The sequence below is a fragment of the Lonchura striata genome, chromosome 9, assembly GCF_046129695.1.
Source record: "Lonchura striata isolate bLonStr1 chromosome 9, bLonStr1.mat, whole genome shotgun sequence".
In the NCBI taxonomy this organism is placed as follows: Eukaryota; Metazoa; Chordata; class Aves; order Passeriformes; family Estrildidae; genus Lonchura; species Lonchura striata.
The window spans coordinates 21,217,627-21,239,485 of record NC_134611.1 but is presented as its reverse complement, the minus strand read 5'-3'; positions in this window follow the sequence as shown (position 1 = coordinate 21,239,485).

The following is a 21,859-nucleotide window of genomic DNA, read 5'->3' as shown; positions in this document are numbered from 1 at the left end:
GCATTCCTTGTGAACCTTAGATTCCTATCCAAGTTGATAAAGCACAGTAAAGTGAAAATTGGGATTTAAAAAGTCCATTCATACAGATTTGTGAATGAATATTGACATGACCACATAATTTATTTTAGGAAACTAGAACAGAGAGATGATAGCATGTTTACCTCAGGAGCAGATCTTACTGTAACAAAAAGAATTTGTATAATCAGTGATCTTCCAGGTCTTATTTCTAGTGTTGGTTAAACAGTTTAAAGACTAAAGATGTCCAGAAACACAGTAAGATGTGGATGCTATGGGTCATATACTATCTAGTACATAACTTCTAAACATACTGAAATGGGTTTATATAAACATGAATGCAATTTTCTAACATTTATCCAAAAAATGTAGTGAAATCTCAAGTCTTAGAATATGAAACAGCAGCTAAATCTGGGATGCATTCAGCTGTGAAAATAAGAGAACACAGTTTTGTATTTTAATAGAGGAACTTTTTAAGTCCTATAACATTTAGCCATTGTCTCTTATGCAAGAGAAACTCTCTCTAATCTCCCCATCAACATATATTTGTTGATTTCAATCCCTTTGCCAAAAACTGTTCTCCACTGACCCAGAAATTTTGCTTATTATGCACATGACTTTATGCCATTTCCTTTGATGTGTCACTAAATTCAATCAAACAGGATTTCTATTTCATGGGACATTTTACACTGTGAGGCCTTTCTAAAACCTTTCTCCACACTACCATGCCAGCATGATAGCAACACTCTTTCCTAAGCTATTGAATTTTTAAACAATGTGTTTTAGTAATGATAGTGTAAGATATGTCTGTTTGCCTGATGATGCAAAACATAAAGAATGTATGGCGTTTATTCACTTTGTTCATTTCTGAGCATTATTTCAGGTAGTGCTTGAGACTATCTACATGCTAGACATTTTGGAGCCTGACTACTTACAGGATATCTGTCTTTATGCAGCATTGTGAAAATTGGAATCATCCAGCACATTTTGCCAATGAAAATGTCATCGGTACAGAGAACTCTCAGCTCGGAGGTTTCTTTTGAAAAGGTCTAGTCTTGTTGACTTTGAAGGCATGAATCTGTTTTTGTGGGCTTTTTGCAAAGGGTTTGTTGGTGGGAATTATGCTGACTTCTCCTGAAGTGGCATCTGTTATTTATAAACAGTTATCCACATATTCAGACTACATTTTGACAGCTTTGCTTATATAGTGGTTTAAACATGAGTGAGTCTTTATAAATAAAATGTGTATCCAGACTCCCTGAACGCAAGCACAGCTATGAATGCTCAGCCCATGCCCACACCTTGCAGCATTGTCAGCTACCAGCCAGGGTGCTATGCTGTATCACAATTTAATCTTTCACACACAAATTCCTGACCAGAAGGAAACATTACCAAATCTGTCATAAGCAATACAGGTACCTAGAGCACATCAGGCCCTGGCTCGCCTGGACCTGGGACTTGTATTTCCTTTGGCATAATAAAAGCAGGCTGTACACCAAAGCAAGGTTAGAGAGTTGTTTCATACCTGTTCCCAAATAAATAAATAAGAGATCTTTCTGTATAAATATGTCACAACTTTTACAATAGACTTTGTTTTGAAATTTTTTATTTCCAAATACTCTGGAAGAATCAGAAACTCAGTACTTAATGTCTTCCTGTAGGGTCTTGGAACAGACTGTTGGAGTGGGAGGCCTCTGGCAGAGTTCTGAGTACACAGGAATCACACATTGAGAGCAAAGTTCCTATGAGTTTGGAAAGATTTTAAGCCATATATTTGACTTTAAAAAACATCTGTCTTCATTCATTTCCAACATGTTTATTTAATTTGAGACAGATGTCTCTCATTAGCCTGTTGGTGGGGCTTGTCTCCCTGAGGCAGTGTCATGCTCTCCACTGCTTGCTGTTGTTTTTTGAGTTTCTGAAAGAAGAGCTTTCAGAGTTCCTCATAACAGGTCAGAAGCCACACTATTTTTTTCTGCAGTAGAGTTTATCAGTCCACTTACCTATTTACAAGTCTCTATTTGGATGACACGTTTTAAGAAATTGAAAAATATGTCACTGGATCCCAAACCCTTCCTTTTTCAGAAGTTTCTGCTAATGCACTTCCTCCTCATTATTTATCTGGTTTCTTTTTGCAATAAAGCTGCAATAGATCAGTACATTCCTGGTACCAACTGAGTCTATCTAACTGTGGTTGGACTAGCTGGGTTTCTAAGGAACTAACAAGCTGAAGTGCTGGCCCTATAGCCAGCAGAAGAAGGGATCAAATTGCTTTGTTCAGCTTTCTTTTTCCCAAACACTTACTGCATTAAGGGAATATTAGGGGAAACACATTCTGCCATAATAATTTATCTGTAATTAAGCTTTTGCTTTCACCAGTGTGGGAAAAGAAACTCATGTGGCTTCAGTCCTGGCTCCTCAAGTCTGATGCAAGGGAGTCATTAGAGTTACTTTTTTTTTTTTTTTAAAACCGGAATTCTGTGTGCTAGGGAATAGAAAAAAAAATTAATTAAATATATCATTTGTGGCTTAAAATCTATGCCAAGAAAATGACGGGGAAGTTATTAAACTAAAATTCATATTTACAGAAATAAAATCTCCTTGTATCAAAAAATACCTGGTGTTTGCTTTCTGGTAGTTGTACACTTTCAATCCACAAACTAGCCAGATTATTTTCAGAGATTAAAATACTATTATTTTTTAAAATTCAGAATCTTTCATTACATCACTCAGTTCTCAAATGCTCTTTATTTCTCTGGAAAAGATTGATACAAAAGTGGGAGGCTATGGAAAAGGAAGAACATCTGACTCACACAATTAGAAATCATAGCCAAACTGTTCTGCAAGGAGAAGGTAGAATGTCCTGGGAAAATTGAAAACTATTTGTTGGAAACAATAAATGCCAACTGTGTTCAATGGGTCTGTGTGAATCTCTATTTGGTGTATTTGGTGTACTCTAAACATGTACTCACACACACTAAAAATTAACACAAGTAACGACTGAATTAATGAAACCAATTAATATAATTTCACATTTACTAAGGCTTCTTTTTGAAATATTTTTTCATATTTACATGTTAAATTATGTGTATATATGTAAATATTAATAAGACTGATCATTAGATGAGCAAAATATAATTTTTATTTTGGCTAAAAATCCACTTTTATGCTCAAATGATGCCATTCAGTTGTTTAATTTAAAGTTTGCACTCAAAGACAACTCCGTTTTGGAGAAGAAATAACCCCTTTTTGGTATTTGGAACTGTTACAGCAGTTGAGCCATCAATCATAATTTTTTTTTATTATTTAGTTTTTATTGCTTATTTGCCTATATAGTGTATATGGGAAACCTGTCTTTAACAAGAAAAAGTTTATACAGTGATGCCCACTATTAAATCATTAACACCTGAGATCTCAAAATATTTCCTTCACACATGAAAAGTTAAATAACCAGAGCACTCTAACTGTGAGAATTTCAGCAGGGCATATGGGACCTCTCCAAATGTGACAGAGTGGAGAGGGTGATGGGACAAGAGCTGTCCAGAGACACTGCCAAAGCTGGCTACAGCCCCAGTCCTCAGAGATGGCCACTGTCACCTACAGCAGTAGCACTGCAAGAGGTGCTGGATACAGGGGCAGGCACTGAGGCTTATTCCCTCCTTATTAGACCCTAGACTGGCCTAAGAAGATTATTTACTTTATTCATGCACTCAGCTGAATCACTTCATTCTTTCTGATCTGCCTAGCAAAAAAGGTAGAAACGTTTTCTGTTGGAGCTGTGACAAATGTTGCTTGGGCTGGGTTACCTGACTGAAGTGGAAAACAGGAACAACACGGCTGTGGGAACATATGGATCTGGAAGAGGTGGTAAAGGGGAAGCAATTTATCTTTGAGACAGAGCTTGGACCCACTAGAGGTTTGCATTCCAGCTAGAAAAGGCAAAATATCTGATGAAAAATTGCTTGAAAATGGTACTGGGCTATGAACTGAGAGTTGGGAGAGCAAAGCATCTTGTGGAGTGCAAACCCAAATGCTAATGTTTTTTAGCACAGTTTGGATTAAGTTATACTAAGTATTGCCAGACAACATGAAGACTTACCAATTTCAAGAGGAACATGGATGAAGAGAGGTCTTTTTTTGCCTTGTTATCAGGAGATGACAAAATCAGAGGTTGCCTCTTTGTGCGGCATTTCATTCTGTACTTCAGAACCTAGGGGAGATCCACCAGATAACGCTGCTTGGCATGTCTGTGTGTGTATGTTGGCTGCCCCTGTGATGATGTACATTTCTAGCCTATGCATAGGAAGACAAGCAAGGTATTAACTGTGACCAAGCAACTGTGGTACCCAGTAATATAGACCTCAGTCTCGGCTGCATGGGCCTGGCTCCTGAAAAGAGTCTTGGAACATTCAGTGGAAAAACACTGTCCTTCTGACCCTCACTTGTTGATGTTTAGCCAGTATCCTGCTGAAAACAGGAGGGAGAGACAGCAGGGAGATATCTGTAGCCCAAAGGAACTTGAGGGGATGAATAAAAGCCTTGGAGTGCAGTGTAATACCAAAGCCCTGGGGAAGTATTTTGGAAAGCAGACCACTCCTGCAAAACCTCTGTGACTGTGTGAGATTCTCTGGAATCAAGACAGATTTTGTCTAAGGTCAGACAACCTTGTGTTTTGCACATGCTGTTCAGCAGATGGTTGGTTGGATTTTTTTATTTGAGGTTTCCTGGGGATGAAAATCCCCAATACAGTGGACAGGGAATTGAAAGCACCCAAAAAGAAACAGTATGTTCTTTGGGCTTTTCACCATTTGAATGACTGTGTGGAAGGCAGCCCAGCAAAATACTGCAGTTCTTCTGGGAATATGATCAGAGGGTCTGTTTGTTCTTTTGTCTTTGGTAGTAAAAGCAGCATCCAGACCTAATGTTTACTCAGCCTCCTGGATGGATGAAACACTAGAGGGGTCCAGGAAGACATGACATTATACAACCACAATGACACCGGCAAACAGCATGGATGCCAGAATCCAGAGCTACCCGCTGCGCGTTCTAGGTCCTGACAGGTTTCTTCTCCTGAGAAAGTCACAGTAATATTTTAGAAACTGATATCTAAGCAGGTGATACACCATGACAGTCTCTAACAACAATTTCATGGGTAGAGCAGAGCTTTTGCAGAATGTGCAAACTGCCCAGGAGTCTCCATGTCAACTTGTCTAAATGTCGAGTCAGGCATGAATAGACAAAACACAAGAAGTAAAGCCTGAAGAATTAAACTGCATTTCATCAAGAATTAAGATAAGCCCTCTTTAGGTCAGGTAAGATTTTCACTTGAATCTCCTGTTATATTAAGCAACAAAGGAAATTTCTGGAATGGTTTCAATGAACATGAAACCATTATGTGATTTGCCCACAATGCGAAAGCAGAGAGTAACACTGCAGTGTAGAGAAGACCTGTATAGATGCACTTGCCAATTATAGAACATTTAGAGTTTACTCTGGAGGTAGGTGCTTCTAAGTGTTCTTACTCCTGTGGGATTTTGGGTGCTACTTTGGCTGACATAATTAATTCCTCCTTTACTATATATGTGTAATGCAGTCAGTATAAACTCACTGAGAAAAACTTGCACATAATGCTTTCAAGAGATGCTTGTATTTTCTTTGTCACAGGTAAAATTTACTTTTTTTTTTTTTTAATTTCTTACCATTCTATTGCTTTTTAATTTATTCCTAAGCAGTTTGGAACAATTGTGGGGTTTAGTGGCACAATATGAACTTATTCCTTATTCCAATGAATACATACATAATAGAACTGGGTTCTCTGACAGTATTTTGGTTGGAATAGTGCTCAGAGGTCAGAAACAGCAATGGAATGCAACCCTGGCATTCTTTTCCTTCAGCATATTGCTTGCAGATGATGATGATTAGAGTAATAAAATCTTCACCATTTCTTGTGATAAGAAGGAAAGTAATACAGGTTTGTATAAAATGTTTGTGCAACAGAAATACACATACAGGAGATGTTCACTTCATCTAACAGAACTGCTTAGAGTTTCCAGAGGGCAAAAGATTTTAACATTTTCATTGCAAAACATATTTCATAAAGTAATAAATAAATTTCAACCTTTCAAAGGAAGAACCTGAAAGCAAACTAATTTCTGCCCTTTTGTTGAGACACAGAGTTATACCCATGCTAAAACACAAACTCCAGCTTATTGTTCTAATCTGTTTTGTGATACAAAAATACAGGAACTTTGCTACAAAACCTGTCAAGCAGTTTAAATGGAACTGTTTTAAATGAATAAAATAAAAGTGCATCTTTTGTCTACAAGCTTTACTTTTTTGTCTAAGTAGAATTTGAATTCCATCTATACCATCTAGAATTCAAAAGCAAGAGAACAGAAATTAAGTGGAAAGAAAACTTTCTCTTCCTCCTAATTTTGAGAGCTAAACATTGTGATTTGATGGATGTTCCTGCCATTTCTATTGTACACCTAAAAGAACCAAAGGAAAACAGAATACCCAGAAGAAATACTGGGGAGTGCATGCTGCTTTTACAATGGAGCAAACTAGAGTGCAAGGTTGGCTATGGTTTTTCACCTCTACGAAAGCATGATCAGCTGAGAAGTTGAGTCCTAGAGACCAGGACATACTTTGAACCACACCTGTGGGAGAAAGTTCATGCTTGGGAACTAAAACCAGTAAGACATTCTTGGCAGTTTAGCAATCTCCACTCCTGAAACAGATTGCAGATATTCCCCAGATGTGAAGTTGTGAAAGCCAAGGCTCCATAGCAACAAACTGAAAAAGTTAGAAAGGAAGCAGACAAGGTTCTCCAACAAGGTACTGCATGGTATCACACGCCCTTTAAATATATATATATATATATATATATATTCTTTGCCAATTACACATTTAAATAAATCACAGTTTACCAGTGAAAACCAATCTGATACAAAATTGATGACCATTCCTACTATTGCTTTTTATAAGGCCTTCATTCAGAGTTGGAAGAAACATTATTTCTTACATAATTTGTTCCACTTGGCCTTTCAAAATAAGATCAACTAAAGCTAAAAATCTAAAGCAGTAAAAACCTAGTCAGATTAATGGAAAGGAATAGAAATGTCATATTCCATGTCTTTCTCAAGTGTTATGAAACCAAAATCATCAATTTTTTTACTCTATTAATCTCTAATAGATTATCTCTAATAGGCACACATCAAGGCTGCAACATCTACTGACTTTATGCTATAAATGTAAGGAATATATTGCTAATATTAATTTGTGCTCTATTTTAAGGACATATACAAATTCACTTGGTTCTAAACCTTTTTTAAAAGAAATAAGCCCTGTCCTCAAACTCTGTGCTACCAGATAGATAAAACATCCTATGTGGATAGCAATCAAATAACATAACATTCATTTTTGAAACAAAGCCTCATGCAATTTTTAGGAAAGCAGCTCTTCCTTCTGGAAGGTATAGGCATGACCTGATGGCCTACAGATGTGTTCTGAAAACTCCTGAGTCACTAGAGCTATAAATAATCTAATTCCTACTTTTTTTTTTTTTTTTTTTTTAAACCAGCAAAAGTTATCAGCCACTTTCAGAGGGAGATCTTCCTCAAGGAATTAGCAACAGCTTGTACACCTGGCTGGTTCAAATAGCACTTGTTAAATCTTAAAAAAAAAATGCAAGTAAATCAAGTAGTTCCCAAAAAAATAAAAATAGATTTGCTGCCCTGAGCTCCCACAAAGAAATTTAGCTTTTAGTGGTTGGTGTGGGAGGCAATGGTAGGAAGGAGATGGTAACAATTTCTAGTCAAAGTTTCAGCCCTTTGGCCTTCTACCTTCTTTTGGAACTTGCCACATGTATTCTTTATTGCAAAAATCTGTTAATAATTACAGTTCTGAAGAAAAAACTCTGGTTTCTGTATCAGATTCCCATGGATTCTGCTGGGAATGATTCTTAAAACAGCAGAAAGGAGCCTCTCCTAACCCTGTGCTTACTGCATTATTCTCAGCATGTCACTGATGAGATCACATTTCTGTTATACTGTGGTTTTACCAGAAAACCTTGAAAAATTTCATAGTCAAATGACCACAAAATACTAAGGTCTAAAGCTCATTGAAGAAATAATTGGAAAAAGACTAATGTTAACTTCAGAGGTTTCCAATTCCAAAGTGTTCTTTTCACCCTGTAGTGCATGATTCCTTCCTCTCTTTTCTGAAAAATCGTCAATTTGAAAGGGACTGAAACTTAAATTCCAGTCCCAAATTCTTCACATATTTTGGGGATGTACTAACTGAGGTCTGAATTGTGTAGCTGACCCCACACTAATGGCAGAATCAATCACCTCAGTTAATAGGCACCTTAAGGGTATAGGTTATTTGTGCCTTTTTAAAAGCTTAATCTACTTGATTGCCATACATATAATGCACTGAGGGGAATGAAGGAGGGGAGAGGGGAGAGTCACCTGTGAACTAAAAAGTTTAGCCAATGGCTTGCCTGCAATTAAAAAAAAAGAAAATCCAAGTCAGTAACAGTTCAATTCCAATTGACTAAAGCAAAATTTGTTATTATGGAATGATACATTATTCAATTTGTTCAAATGAAACCTTCAGGTTTAGAAAAAAAAAGACATCTCTGAAATCCCTTTTCTTTTTAAGTAAGAAAAAGAATTTTCCTAGACAAGTAGCATAACAAAATATCTGAATATATTTTGCTAATGTTTAAACACCAGTTTGAATTTTCTGTATGGTTTTTGGTTTTGCTACAAATGAAACTTGTAAAATCATCTTCATAGTGACAAAGAACTCCATTTTAGAGGGCAGTTTCTCTCAAATCCCTTTTAATTTCATACGTGTACTAAGAAGCAGCTCCTCTCCCATGACATTGCAGATTTGACTCCCATACTGTGATGATGAGTGGAAAGCACTCTGTGCTCACAGCTGGGTTCTGTGACACATGTTGGAACTGCTATTAAATGCCTTATAAGGTACTGCCCTGGCTGGCTCTTCAGCGTATTTTTCTGAGGTGGTTTTGCATGATTTCCACACAATAAAAAGTTAAGTAATCCAAAACCTGCAGATGTACAATGAGGAAAATGCTTGCAGGGATTAAGTGATGTAGGGTTATAAACACAGGAACTAAAAAAAACAGCTATCAGTAGTCTCCAGTGACATGGCTTAATTTGGTTTGCTATGAGAGATTCTTGAGTCTTTATCTTTTCACTTAATGAGAATAATAAAGATTTTTGAGGATAAACAGAGTCATAGGTTCAGCCTAGAGAAGGAGACTGAGGGGAGACAGCATTGCGGTCTTCAACATCCCTGTGGAGGGAAGCAGAGGGACAGACACTGATCTCTTCTCTCTCTTGGCCAGTGACAGAACCCAAGGCAATGGCCTGAAGTTGTGTCAGGGGAGGCTTAGGTTGGTGTCAGGAAAAGGTTCTTCACCCCACGGGTGGCTGAGCACTGGAACAGACTCCCCAGGGCAGTAGTCACAGCTCCAGCCTGAGCTCAAGAAGCACCTGGACAAAGCTCTCAGGCACAGCGTGTGACTCTTGGGGAGTCCTGCAGAAGTTAAACTCGATGGTTGTAATGGGTTCCTTTCAACTCAGCATATTCTGGGATTCTATGAAAGCTTTATTTCTGCTTCATATTATAGTCAGAGTCTGCATAAGCCAAGTAAAAATACCCTTCAAACTGGGGAACAACCCCCCTTTGAAGAAGCACAAATACACGGTTTATAGATTTTAGCTATATGTTGTAGTAACTATGGATAAAATGTAGAAGGTAAAAAAAACTACTTCCACAAAGCCTGTACTTCCTAATGTACTCCTATTGCTTTAGGATACTTTAATTACACTCCTATATAAGTATATTTTTCTGTTGTTCTGAAGAGCTGTTTCATCCAGTCTATGGTGTGACATCTTGAAATATCATAGTAAATATCTCATTGTAAATAACTAGTGGATAGCTAAAAATATCTTTATCTATACCATATATATGCATAGGTTCATCTGACCATACACTATCCCTTTCTGTATAATTTCTACTTTTTTTTTTAAGTGCCTAATTATCCTACTGAACACCAAGACCTCATTGTGGTGCCTTCAAACCAGCTGTAAAAGGATGCCTCAGCTATAAAAAGTGGTGTAAATGAGACTGTGGAGGAAGGAGACACCATCTCCACAGCAATATATAGGAACATGAGATGCAGGACAATGGTGGCCTTGATTTTTTTGGACTTGGGTATACCATATGTGGAATACAGAAATATGCCAGAATTCACAAATCACCTTCAATGCTTAACAGTTTTTCATATTTATACTCTGAATATTCTTGCCCTTTTGCTGATTAGAGCTGTTCAGCTGGACTCCTGTTCATCTTCTCCCCATTAATCTCTGGGCTCTAGGATCATTCCCTCTGTCCTCCAGTCTCCCTTGTCCATTCCATTCAGTGTTTCTTCTTCTCCTTTACTGTCTCCCCTTTTCAGCAGAACTTCCCCTCTTAGTAGAATTTCATCCCTACTCCTAAGCATCCATGAGCCACTTCTCTCTTCCCCCACACAGTCCTTGATTTCTCCCAGTCTTTTTTAACCTGCTCCCTTTCTCTCTTAATAGGAATCTGCACAAAGCTGCTTCTAGAATGGCCTGACTACCAGGAAAACTTGTACTTCAAATACTTTGAGATTTAGTGCTGCAGTCCAAAGACCTCATACCTGTTTTTCAGTTACCTTCAATGCTCCTGTTAAGAGCAACCCTAGCAAACTTTTATAAAGGACAAAAAAAAAAAAAAAGAAAAAAAGAAAAACCATCAATATATGTTTCTACCCTGGTTCCATAGTCAGCAAAAGCTTCTACACTTATAACTGGCATCCAGACAATGGGGAACATGAAATGTCTGTGGACCACACTGCTTTCAGGATCAATTTTCAATGTAGTTGCACACAACTATAATTTCCAGAAAAGAGCTAGCAGGCTAAATGAGACAGTCCTGACTAGGAATTTGAAAAGCAGGAAATTACCCTTCCTGATGTGACAACACTTTAGTGTGAAAAAAGCCCTGTACCTGTGATAGTTTTAACAGTTCAGCACTTTGCCATTTCCAGCATGTTTTCTATGTTGCCAGGACACTTCTTGTGTCAACTGCTGTTGGCTTCAAAACATTTTAATCCTGAAATTTTAAATGGTGAATTAGAAAGGAAAACTGCATCTTCATCAATGTTTCCATTTGTTTCAGTAAACAAGATAATGAGAATGTTATTATAGCATCTGAAACAGAAAGTCCCTTAGGATTGAGGATGCCAGTGAGCCTAAATGCCCCAGTGGGGTCACTCTTAACATCTCCTGACTTTATTTATTTCCTTGGGTATAATCCAAATTTTATCCCCTATACCAGTTCTCCTTTTAATCAGTCACTTCCTAGCAGCATCAAAGCTGAACTTCACAGAAGAGGCATGTAACTTAAAGATACAGTTTGGATCCTTGTCTTAAAGGATCCAACTGTGCAATCCTCTGTTTGTTCAGATGTGCTTTTCTTCTCTGATGTTTGCTCATTTCCCCAGATACAATGAAATATCCAAGTTGCCCAATAAATCCTCTGATATAATGTTATTTTATGGAAGTTTGTATAAGAAAAGTCAGCAGCTTCCAACCTTTCAGGCTGACTAATTTCCAGTCCATTTCTTTATAGGCAGAGGTGTTAGTCATTGCTCCCCACTGTTTCTGTTCAAGGGTGTTGCCAAGTTAGTTTATAGTAATGCCATATTTTGGAAGACAGCTGTATAGGTCCCAAATCCCCCTTCATACCATAACATTTTTGCAAAGAAGGCTCCATTATTCCCATTCCAGCCATGCCTAGACACAGGTGCATGCAAAATCACACTTTTCCCCTTAACACTGAGGTATCTGCTGGCCATGCTTATGAACTACATTAAATGCCAAAAGCTTCCAGGGCAGTAATATCTGAATTCTGGGTTCACTTAAGGAGAGGCATACCAAGCATTCTGTTAAACAAGTCCTGTGACCAGATGAAGAACAGCTGCCTGTTTCCTGGCAGAGAGCATCCTGACAGCAACTGGGCACACTCAGAGTGGAAAAGCTGCTGGGGTACAGCCTGGGGCAGCGAGAGGGAGACAGTGAGAAACCATGTAGACCAGGAGACCTGCTGCAGGGAGCAGATCTAGAGCCAGTATGACCCGTCAAGCATAGAAGGCAGCTTTGATAATGTGAGGTAGGAGCAGACCTGTTCAGTTGGTCCTGCAGACCAGATATCTACAGTGGTTTTACAGACAAGTTCTCAAGTAGTCCTGTGACCAAAAAGACCCACTATAGTTGGGCAGATATGGAGTGTCCAGGAGCAAAACACAGCAAAACAGTGTTTTCTATTATTACAGATTCACACTTTTCTGGTTTGTTATTTGTATAGCCAGTGATATACAATTCTATTGATGTACAACCTCTCTTAAAGGAAAAGGCAGACGTGGCATGGAAGGGCCTCAGGTCCTCCTCACATTTCTGACTGGCAGAGCTTAATATTGTGTTTTCCTATTTTCTATACCCAGGGGGATGTTCTGTGGCATACTGAAAAGATAAGACTACAGACTGTACTAGTCAAAGTGGATTTGTCAATCACCTGAAGAAGAGCCATCTTGTCCTCCCCTTAATGAACTAGTACCCCAGGAATTCTGAGCTGCTGCATATGTAACAATATTCAAGATAATTCCATTGCATTACTAAACTCACAAACATGAAAGAATTGTTTTCAGTATTAATAATAAATTCCAGACCTTTTTTTAGCGCAGTCAGCCTTTCACCATTAATTCTGCGATGCAATGATAAAAGAAGGAAATGAGAAATGGAAATTCTGGCACTGAAAGACAAGCTCACAGCAGAATGAAAAGGAAGTATCACTACATACTGATCATTCAAGACATGTATTACAGGAAAGTGTGTAAAAAATCTTAATGAATTCATATCTGACCATAAGAGAGTTTTCAGCTTGTATTCTTTGTAATAGCACAAAAAGTGAACTAATTTATTTAATCAGAAAAATGCAAATGCATTTTAGAAAAGTTTTGAAATCTGCATGTATTTATCTGATTTCATTTTTACAGTGAAGCAACTTTGGTTCCTTTACTATGGCTTTCTTTTAGATCTTGATCACTTTTGAAGAAAAGAGAAGCAAATTGTATTTCAGTTTGAAAGCCTTTGTCATCAGTAATACAAAACCTCATCAGCTGGACTGCTAACACCCAGATTTGGTCTTCTCCTAACACTTTGTCAGCTCTGAGCCTTGTTGCCCTCGCACAGCCAATTTGATCACAGGAATACAAAAATTGGGAGTTTTGTTATAGTTGGTTCTTTTATAGTTTTTTCCACCTTGTCATTGCACAGGCTACAGGAAGAAAAACTTAATTCCATCTATTTCTGCTTACTCTAATGAGGAACACTTGATCTTGGGAGAGATGTAGCAGCACAAATAACAACTAAAACCACAACGAGTAATTTCAGCAGAAATTAAGTAATTGGAAGAGATCCTTGTGAACAGGACATCTTGTGATACATTCACTCCACAGATTTTCAACAGTAGAGTTACACAAAGATTTAATGTGGCCAAGGACAAGAAACTTGATCATGCCAAGAGGAATGGCATTTACTATGTCAATACATACATCAGTCATCAGTGCAGGAACCTGATACAGCAAACAACTTCAAATGCAGCTGGAACGTATAATCCCTTGAACTGATGTGAGCTCATCTGTATGGGTAAACTAAACCCATCAGAGGTCAAGGAGCATTCCACAGAAGCAGTTATGCAAAAGGAACAAAATGTACCCACCTATGAGAAGGTACAGAAACATGCACTGGGACATTTCCCAAAGTGTAGAGGAAAAATGAGCAGAAAGAAGGCAGCAAAGCATAATCAAGTCTTAAGCTCTTTCTTAAGGATGGTGCAAAGAAAAGATTTCCAATGACTTGTCCTTCCTCTTGGTTGGTGGGATTCAGGCTGCCCAAGATTGAACAAATGACCCCCATTTAGAGAAGAGTGAAACTCTGAGGAAAAAGAGGTACTGATGAAAGCCTATAGCTTAATGGGCTTTACCACAGGAAACAGCTGGGATGCCAAAGGGCATTACAACTCTAATTCACTAACTTGTTGAGCCATCTTAACTCAAGAATAAGTCTTTCACACTTAGTCTTACTGATTAAAATAGACTAATTACATTTCCAAGATCTCAGTATTGGTCATGAAGCTTTAAACCACAACAGTTGTTTTTACAAGCTGCCTTTCTACACCATTTTGAGTGATTTGCCCATAACCTGTGAAGCCTTGTTATTTGTATATGGCACCTTTGCCCAAACAACACAAATTTCATTAGGTCCATAGAGAAGATGCAAAGATGCATGATCAGATTTTTTTTTCATTTATCTGAATGAGAGGTGTCTCTAAAGCCATTTCTGTGAAGGTAGCAGCCTGGACCATCCTAGAGGTTTTAAAGTTGCAGCTTAAGGAAGTGTCTGAGTAATAGCATCTGCATCATAAAGAAATTTTGCCATTTTGAATAATCTTAAACATTAAAAATCCCATAGTAATATTTAATGTTCTGGTATGCAGTGGCCATTGAAAAATTGCATCTTATTACTGATCTCTAGATTGTCTAGCTTTAATTTTCAAGCACTACCTGGCATCATGAGTGTGCCTGTGACTTAAGAGTCACTTCTTCTGCAGGCAGTTTCTTTTATGTTAGCAGCAGCTGTTTCTTGTCCTTCATATCAACAAGTAAACAGGTAGAAGTTATTATCATTAAAGTTACTATCAAGGGAAGGCATAGTTTTCTATTCCAAACTTTTCTGTTATTATACTAATTATTTTTGTTATTACACTAAAAGGAAACAGTTAAACTCTCCATTTATTGCTCATTTTTTCTAAAAGTGACACTGGATTGTGGCTAAAAACAATTGGGATAATTGAGTAATTAGAGAAAGTAAAACAATTGAAAGAGATAATAATTTTTCTGATTCTATGACTCAAATCAGTTAATATGTCTAGCCAGGAAAGAGACAGAATGTATTACAAAACAAAATGCTTTGTTCTTTTTTCTTTTACTCTTTGGCTGGAAGGAAGGACTACGATTATTATACAAACAATCACTTGCATTAATTGTGCCTCTAGTGCAGAACCAAAATATTTTAAATGTATGGTGGTACCATGCTCTGATATATGGTGAGTCAACTCTAGGAGCTAAGCTAGTAGAAAATTACTATTTTATATTATCAGTATTCTGGCAGTTTATCTGTCAAAATTGTTACACCAAGTGTTTATGTCAAAAGATGCAAGTAAATAGGGTTGTGGCAAAACGAAATTAACTTGGCTGAAGTAATTCTGGAGCTGCAGTTTCACTATAGGCTTGATCTGAATCTAACATCTGCAAATGAAAGCATCTCTTATGAATCTATTAACTCTATGCAACAAGAATGCCCTCGCAGATGAAAATGATTTACGGTCTAGGTTCTTTCCAGAAAGACAAAGCCAGCAAGCAGCTAGAGATGTGTGAGTTCATTCTAACTTTGTTTCTTGGTGTACTTGTAGCAGTGATGTAATAGAATCTAAAGAAACATAGCATACTGGGGAAAATTTAAAACTTTAGAAAAAAGGTTAGGTCAAAATTACTCTTATGGCCTCAGGGGTGAAAAGCAACATTCAGCTTTGCAATGGCAGAAAAGAAGATTCCAAGAATGAATCTGAGGGGCTAGCCAAGTCTGAACAATCTTGATGCAGTAAATGGAGTCTTTGGGGCATGCTAAGGGTTGCCACAGGGGTGACAAAGGTTGACAAAGCTTCTCCAGGAGAAGGAGGTTCAGATGTTGCCACAGACTCACAATGAACTGTGTAACTGTGGAGGTGGCTGTGGTCTTGTGACTGAATAGGGATTCCCACCCTACCTTGCTGCCTCCCAGCATTTTCCTCATCCTCCTCCTCCTCTCCAGACCTCAGTACAGGACCATGCCCCTGTCTTATCCTCCCTCCATCTCAGCACTGCAGCACTTCACTCCTTGGTGCCCCATGCCTGGCTCAGCTCTGCTGTGTTTCCTCCTCTGGCTTCTTCCATGCTCAACAACATGTGAGACATTACGGGAAGCAAGGAACTCTTCCAGCCACATTGAAGCTTGCGATTATTTTAAAAATGGCTCTGTATGCAATGTACAGTGCACCAGCTCAGAGAGGATTCATACAATTCCAGTGGGAGAACAGGAGGCACAGCACAGGCCCTGGGGTCCCTCTTGTGGCTCCTCAGAACCCCTCACCAGGCTCTCCTGCTCCCTTTCAGAGGCCTCCTGTCCTCACATGCCACATGTCAGCAGCTGCTCAGCTCCGTGGAAGACCCAGGCACAGAAAACAGAACAGGGACAATTTGGTTTAGTGTTCTTTTGCTTACAGCATTCCATACTCGTTTCTAAAAGCTCTGAGTGCCCAAGCCAGGGGAATTCTTGCAGCCCAAAAGAGCCCTTGTAAGCTTCACAGAGAGATTGTAGCCTCAACACAAATCACAGAAAGACAGGGAAAACCAAAACCCAGCTTGGCTGGCACTGGGTTTTTACTGACACAGTTTGGATTTCTGCCCAAACTATCCACTAAAGAAAATATCATAAAATCTTTCTGCACAGAATTTGTATGTCATGTCAGACTGGACTTTGATCCAAACTAAACAAAATATTCACTACACACATTTGTACATCACACGTCCCTTAATCTAGAACATGTATGGAACAGATCAAAGTAGTGGAAGGCTATAAGTGCTTAGCACAATTAGTTTTTAACTGCTCCATTTAATATTCATCTGTTCACTATTAGGTAAATAGACATATCTCTTTCAAAGTTCTCGGTGTTTTGATTTAAACATTTTTTAGTATTTTTCCTTATACGTTAAAATTATGCATTATGTTAATACATAATACCTTATATATTAGCAGTAGTAATTACAAGTGTTTGAGACAGTTGGAAGGTCTAAAGAGAAATAATGGCCAATGTTTTAATAACAAGAACTTCAAAGGACTACAAAACTACAGACCCATTTTAAAATTCTAGCGACATTTTAAATTTAAAATATTGAATTAAAGTTACAGCTCATATGAAGTTGTATAACTGCAGAATACAATGGAACTACCACTTCATCTGGAGAGTAAGGTGATAATGATATGAGGAAATAACCAATTTCAATTTTATGTCATTTTTCTACTCTGGTGATGTTTCAAAATTGGGGAATTTAAAAAAAATTTGAAATTTCAAAATCTTGAAATATTTTTGCTTTTATGTGACAGAATTTTGCTTTTATGTGACAGAATACTGCAAGAAAGTAAAAGATGGCTATTGAAATGATTTCTGAAGAAATTGTGTCATCTTCCCCATTTAGAAATCTATGTGTCAAACTGACAGTTCTTCTGTTTGGAGATGTGACTCCACTGATCTGGCCATCCCTAAGACATAATTTTCAGGAAAGCAAATTATTGTCTTCAGTTTGGTCTTGGAAAACTATCCCCAGAAGAAGCACTCTCAATGCTCACAGGCAGTGTCATCATTGCCTTTGTATAATGTATGCAGTTGCACAGTTTACACTTCATGTAAGAATCTAGTTTCTAATTATAAACAAAGGAATCTGAGGATCAGTAAATTCCTTCAGCAAAATTACTGTTTTCAAGTGGAAAAATCAAAAAGTTCATATATCTATTTGTTTATAAAATAACTTCTAAGGCCTCCAATTTTTTAATTAGAGGAAAAATTGATCAGTGTTACAGGCATACTAACCTCTCTCAATAAGCCTCCTCCCAAGGTTAGCAGAGTTTAAAAAAAAAAAATCTAGACATTTTTAATTTAAATATTTGAACAGCTTTCTCTCTTTGCCACATTAAGTCACCAGAACAAAGTTGTCCAGTGTAAGCTGCAGGGTCACAGGTTCTGTAGCGGAGGAAGTTTTTGTGCAGTTGCTAAATCCCCTGGTTTTGTTTCCTCTACTCTGAGCCCACTGTGCTCCCTAGACAGCAGCTGAATGTGTCTTGCCACGCTTAACCCCAGTCCACTTAGCACATGTAGTCATATCTACAGCCCCATTTCTGTTTCATTTCACTTTTTAGTACTATCCCTCTTTCTTTGTATATTCCAAGACTGAGTCAGTGAAACTTTGTCTTCTGTGTCTCTCCTTATCATTAGACAATGAAGCATATCAGTCACAGTATAGTAATCACCACTTACAGCAGAGAATTCTGTCTACAACCAGACACACTGCATCTTGCAGCAAGTCTACCTAAGATGCTTAAAAATCAATTTCATTATTTCCACAGTGCTTTTCATAGCAGTAACTATTATCAGTTACCAGAATTAGTAAATAAATCTTCTAGTGTGTGTCCCTCACTGCCTGAAATTCTGAAAAACTTCAGAATTAAACCAATTTCCCTGCAGAAGGACCACACTCATAGTGTCACATCATCACAAGAAAAGCAAGAACTCTTTTCCGTGCAAACTTCCTGAAACTTCTTGCAGTTGTTCTCTTTCCCTCATTTCTGAAGTGATGTAATTTTCCCAGTGATGACAAATTGCAAATTGCAAATTCTGTGACTAATGAACTTTAGTCCATTTTAGTTTCAAATGCTTTCATGTTATGTTCTGTCTGCTCTCCAGGTAATTTCTATGGACATTCCCCAGAATACCTAAGAGAGTAACAATAAATACTTCTCGAAGACAAATGCAACTCTAGCAATATAGTGATACTATTTTTTGTATCTTACCTAAATAAGTCCCTTCTTGGCTGCTATGTATTTGAATTCTGACGTTGAAAACTTCAGACCAAACTTCTGAATTCTTATCCCACTCTTTTCTACATGCCTTACACATCTAGCCAAGTTAGTTGGTTTGCACACAAAAAATCGCAATCATAACTCACTCCTCCTCTGCCCTGCTTTACATTACAAAGTCAATATTACAGTAACAACCAGTGGATTTAACATATACGTGTATTTAGATTAATTAGCATTCAACTTTAGCCTAAATTATGAGGCTTCTCTCTTTTGTCTTCCTGTATAACCATTAAGTTGGGCTACTCTGGAGGGCCATTGAGAGCACAGTGTGTTTTACCTCCATTGACTGAAAAGGGGCTGAGGTGAAAGTCCTAATCTCAATATTTAAAATATAAAGACAAACCACATGAATATTCTCTGATCCTCATGACTGTGGTACATTGATTATTGTTCCTCATATCCATCCTGGTCCACTACTTTTTAAACATACATTTGTTCTTCATTTTTCATTCACTGTAGACATTGTATTTCAACAGCAATTGAAAATACCCAAATTAGATTTAAAAGGGTCACAGAGTTTTATATGTTCTGTATGCTGTAGTTGCCTTGTCAGAAACACTGGCTTTTAACTCCAGAAAAGTTGTCCTGAGTTCAAGTAATGTATAATAAGCAAGGTAAAAAAAAATGTTCTGACAAAGCAATCTAATATATCTCACTTATTTTTAACAGTTTTAGCAAACCTATTGGGTTTTACTACAGTTTCACTATGTCTACATAAAATGGTAAATTGACAAGTACTTGTCATTAAATCCTACTTTAATCTTTTTTATGGTTTTAGAGTAGACAAAAAAAAAGTAAGAAAAACACCTGTAGAAATAAAGAAACAAACATAATCACCAACAGACGTTTAATTATCCTTGTCCTACCAAATGCCCAGTCTTTTGGCAGAAAAGAGGGTCTTACTGGAAATAAACTGTAGGATGAAAAAGCTCTAGGACATTTACTAATCGCAGATTGGCAAGCAGACTCTAAGGCTCCCAGACTGTTCCAGTCTGGATGAGTTATGTGTGATGCTGTGATGTATGAGAAGAGTTATTTCCAACAGAGAATTATCAATTATTAATTATCAATTATTATTAGCTTTGTGCAAGTTGCCATCCACATTAACACCAGTAGAGCTGAAGGTTCCACAGGTGCTAAACAGAGCTAATAGTTTGATCAGGGAATCAGAGATCCCAGCTGAGAGCAAAACCTCAGAGAGCTTACCTTGTTTAAAAGTAACACATGGAAACTCCCAAACTATGATCTCTGTGCCACATGCATAGAGACAAAACAAACACAAACTTAAAAAAAAGCTGTTCAGGTTAAAACCAAATTTGAGTAAAAGAGCCAATGAGAACAAGGTGATTATCAGTACTCTTAGGCTGATTCTCAAGGGAATTAAGTAATTATTAGTCACACTTTAGAACAGTCCAAGAGTGAGAAAAAAAAATTCCAAACAAAATGCTCCTCAAATAATTAAGTATTTTATGGGCGATTACATTATTTGGTATCTGCAGTAGTCGCAAATTCCCACAGCTCTGTGCTCTAACTTTTCTTTGATATACATCCCAGCATACTAACACTGTGTAACAGCATATTCATCATGAGCTCATAGTCATAGCAAGTATACTTATTGCTGCCTTTGTAAAAGCTTTTAGAGGAAATATACATAGGATTAAAATGATATTATGAATCAAGGAAAAAGTGTTGTTATAACAAAATTTCATTTGCTAGACTTCCAATATGTGTCTTTAAAATGTTGTCATTAATTAACTTAAGTGTATATGATCACAATTAGGCTATGCTGAAGAACAGGGAATACTTGAATACTTGAAGCTGAAAGGTAATTCATAAACTACTGCAGAAAAAGGCAACATTAGGAATCAAATCAACAGCAGGATTACATTAAGTCCTTTCTTGTTACAATTAGTCTAGTCAAGTTTTGGATTGCTGACAGCCCATTTCAGGGCCTTAGTTGTAATTCCAGTGCTTCATCAGTCATCAGATTAATTGGTTTTCCCTTTAACTCTTCATCTATCTTTATCAGTCTCTCTGAGGTACTTCAAGGAAAGGTGAGATACTTAGATACTACATTTTTTCCTTACTTGCTACTTGATTATTTGGTGTATAAGCTGGTGTGACTGCTTATGTTTACATACCACGATAAAGCTAACTAAACAGTATCTACTATTAATCTGAGTTACCAATACTACAGACTATGTATAAGAAGACCAATAAAAAGACAGGCTTTTAATTCACAACATGGCTGTATCTCCTCATCACACCCTCATCCCACAGGAAAAATCATTCTGGGGAAGGCTAAACACGTGACCAACTACTGCAATTGCAATACGTACAAGAAAAATAAATACCAATACAGAGAAAATTATATCACTAACTATGGAGATCAGTGCCAAAGCAAGCAACAAAACACATTATTCTGAAGAAAGAGAGGCAAAGACATGCTGAGAGAGCTGCATGACAAACAAACCACCAGGAAATAAAAGCTAAAAGGAATCTAAGTTATCAAACTGCAACCAGGCATTTTGGGCTAGACTGTACAATTTACATAGAGGTCTGTGTTGAGGGTGTGACTTTGCTGCATTTTATCAAGCAGTTGTCACCACACCATCAGATGCATAATCTTTTCAAGACTCTGAAACTAGCCCTTACTTCTCATCTTGTCCCCTAAGGTGAGGGAAGCTCGGGTAGTTGGATTTGACAAGCCCTAGTCTGTCTGGAGTACATTTCTTTGTTCAGTGGAAAAAAAATTTATTTGTTCACTGGAAAAAAATGTTCTACTTGGCTTTGTGACATGTCCTTGTGCGAGTCATGAAGCAAGCCTGGAGAGACTCATTCCGTGTACCCACCCACCCTTATCTCTAGAGTGTCTGTTGCAAGTTTTACTGAAGGGCAAGGTAGTACCTCTGAACAGATGCAGCAAGCACAAGTCATTAAGCAATAAATGCTACCTTGATCACTTTCTTTATTAGTGTCAAGAGCTTTAA